The sequence below is a fragment of the Bison bison genome, unplaced genomic scaffold (assembly GCF_000754665.1).
Source record: "Bison bison bison isolate TAMUID 2011002044 unplaced genomic scaffold, Bison_UMD1.0 scf7180017864044, whole genome shotgun sequence".
NCBI classification, from domain to species: domain Eukaryota; kingdom Metazoa; phylum Chordata; class Mammalia; order Artiodactyla; family Bovidae; genus Bison; species Bison bison.
The window spans coordinates 93509-97116 of NW_011494616.1; positions in this window are offsets into that span (position 1 = coordinate 93509).

Genomic DNA, 3608 nt, shown 5'->3' on the forward strand with positions numbered 1-3608 from the left:
CTCCTGCCCCCAATCCCTCCCAGCATCAGAGTCTTTTCCAATGAGTCAACTCTTCGCATGAGGTGGCCAAAGTACTGGAGTTTCAGCTTTAGCATCATTCCTTCCAAAGAACACCCAGGACTGATCTCCTTCAGAATGGACTGGTTGGATCTCCTTGCAGTCCAAGGGACTCTCAAGAGTCTTCTCCAACACCACAGTTCAAAAGCATCACTTCTTCAGCACTCAACTTCCTTTACAGTCCAACTCTCACATTCATACATGAGTACTGGAAAAACCATAGCTTTGACTAGATGGAACTTTGTTGGCAAAGTAGTGTCTCTGTTTTTGAATATGCTGTTTAGGTTGGTCATAGCTTTTATTCCAAGGAGCAAGCATCTTTTAATTTCATGGCTGCAATCACCATCTGCAGTGATTTTGGAGCTCCCCCCCAAAAGTCTGTCACTGTTTCCATTGTTTCCCCATGTATTTGCCATGAAGTGATGGGACCAGGTGCCATGACCCTAATTTTCTGAATGTTGATCTTTAAACTAACTTTTTCACTCTCCTCTTTCACCTTCATCAAGAGGCTCTTTAGTTCTTCTTTGCTTTCTGCCATAAGGGTGGTGTCATCTGCATATCTGAGATTATTGATATTTCTCCCAGCAATTTTGATTCCAGCTTGTGCTTCATCCAGCTCGACATTTTGCATAGTATACCCTGCATATAAGTTATATAAGCAGGGTGCCAAAATACAGCTTTGACATACTCCTTTCCCAATTTGGAACCAATATGTTGTTCCATGTCCAGTTCTAACTATTGCTTCTTGACCTGCATACAGATTTCTCAAGAGGCAGGTCAGGTGGTCTGGTATTCCCGTCTCTTTCAGAATTTTCCACAGTTGGTTGTGATCCCCCCAAAGGCTTTGGCATAGTCAATACAGCAAAAGTAGATGTATTTCTGGAACTCTCTTGCTTTTCTGATGATCCAGCAGATGTTGGCATTTTATCTTTGGTTCCTCTGCCTTTTCTAAACCCAGCTTGAACATCTGGAAGTTCACGGTTCATGTAGTGTTGAAGCCTGGCTTGGAGAATTTTGAGCATTACTTTACTAGCGTGTGAGATGAGTGCAATTGTGCGGTACTTTGAACATTCTTTGGTTTGGTTTAGTTTGAACATACAAACAAAGTGACTCTAGCAATATATAGGAAGTCTGAGTCCATGATCAAGTGGGGTTGATACCAGGAATGCAAGGTGATTTCAGTATTCAAAAAATAAAGTGTAATTCATCACACTAAGAAAAGACACAGTATCTTATTAACTGATACAGAAAAATCATTTGACAAAATTAAAACTCCATTCAGGATTTAAACGGAGAAGGCAATGGCAACCCACTGCAGTACTCTTGCCTGGAAAATCCCATGGATGGAGGAGCCTGGCAAGCTTCAGCCCATGGGGTCGTGAAGAGTCTGACACGACTGAATGAGTTCACTTTCACTTTTCACTTTCATGCATTGAGAAGGAAATGGCAACCCACTCCAATGTTCTTGCCTGGAGAATCCCAGGGATGGCGGAGCCTGGTGGGCTGCTGTCTATGGGGCCGCACAGAGTCGGATACGACTGAGGCAACCTAGCAGCAGCAGCAGCATGATTTAAAAAACAATCTTAGCAAACTAGGAAAAGGAAGTCTCCTTTTTCCTGATAAACGGAATCTACAAAATACCCATAGTGAACATCTCATATAACCATGAAAGGCAGTATGCTTTTCTCCAAAGCTTGGGAATAAAGATATTCACTGTGAACACTCCTAGTGAATATAGTACTGGAAGTCCAGGTCAGTGCAATAACAATGGAGGAGCAGAAATAAACCCACATTGTTTTTCCCATCATTAATGTTATGGTATAGTTGTCACAATTAATGAACCAATATCAATCATTATTATCAACTAAAGTCCACACTTTCTTCAGATTTTCTTAGTTTTTATATAACATTCTTTTTCTGTTCCAGGATTCCCTTCCGGATAGTGATCATGTCCCCTTATGCTCATTTCGACTTGTTGACAATTTTTCAAATCTTCCTTATTTCTGATGACCTTGACAATTTTGAGGAGTACTGGTTATAGAGTTTATGGGATATCCCTCAGCTGGGATTTTTCCATATTGGCCCATTGCAATGGTTTTTTTTGAGGATGACTAAAAAGTAAAGTGCCATTCTCATCATCATATCAATAGTACATATCGTCAACATGACATCACTACTGAACTATGATTACTTCACTATAATTTCAATTTGTCATCAACTGCATATAATTTGCATTTTTCTCCCAGTTTGTGGCTTATGTTTTCATTGTCTTAATTATTTTTCACAGAGCAGAAAGTTTTAGCTTTAATACAATTCAGTTTTTTTTCTCTGTTGATCATGCTTTTGGTAATACATCTGAAATCTCATCACCAAACTAAAGCTCAAAGATTTTCTTCTGTGTTTTTTCCTATAGATTTTATACTTTTGTGTTTTACCTTTCTGTCAATGATCTATTTTGAGTTAATTTTATGTAAGGTATAAAGTCTATATCTAGGTATGTATTTTTTGCTTATGGACATCCAATGATTTCATCACCACTTGTTTAAAAAAGGGATATCTTTTTTTTCCCTTTTGGATTGCTTTGTATATTCTCCAAAAACCAGTTGACTCTATGAGTGTGCATCTACTTCCAGGCACTTCAGCATTATGCTTGGGGGCCATTTTAAAGGGTGAAATTACTGAAAAATAGGCACAAATGAAAATATGTGGCACTTTATATACTGAGAAAAGGACAGTTTTTATAGTATGAGAGCTGACATCAAAAGCCAGAGCATTGCTGTGTTTGACCTCAGCTGGGAATGTGTATGTCAGGCAATTCACATTTTTCACCATTTTGAATGTCTGTAAGTGACATAAGAAGATGGTATGTATTGATTTGGGAGTTCAAATTAAGTTTAAGTGAATAGACAAATGTACAAATAATGAGGATTTTAAAAATCACATATCCAGAGAAAGACTTATATCCCAGTTACAGAAGAAACTCTAAACTCAATAATAAAAAATCAAAATTTTGATTAAAAAGGAGTGGAGGAAAGAGTTTTAAAGAGCTATTCCATCAGAGGAGATAGAGGAATGGCAAATAAGCACATGAAAAGACACTCGACATTGTATTAGCACTAGAGAAATGACAATTAAAAGCACAATGAGCTACCAGAACACATCTGTTAGAACAGCTAAAACAAATGCTATAAAATAAATAGATGATACCAAATGCTTCAAAGAACGTAGAAGTAAATATCTCATACATTGCAGGTGGAAAAGAAAAACATGCAGCTACTCTGGAAAACTGGTTGTCAGTTTCCTATAAACTTAAAAATGAACTTGCAGTATAACTCAGTAATCCTATTCCTAGTTATTTATCTTAGATATATTGAAATGTAAATAGCTTGCTCCTTGGAAGGAAAGCTATGACAAACCTCAGTTCAGTTGCTCAGTCGTGTCCGACTCTTTGCGACCCCATGAATTGTAGCACGCCAGGCCTCCCTGTCCGTCACCAACTCCCAGAGTTCACTCAAACTCATGTCCATTGAGTCGGTGATGCCATCCAGCCA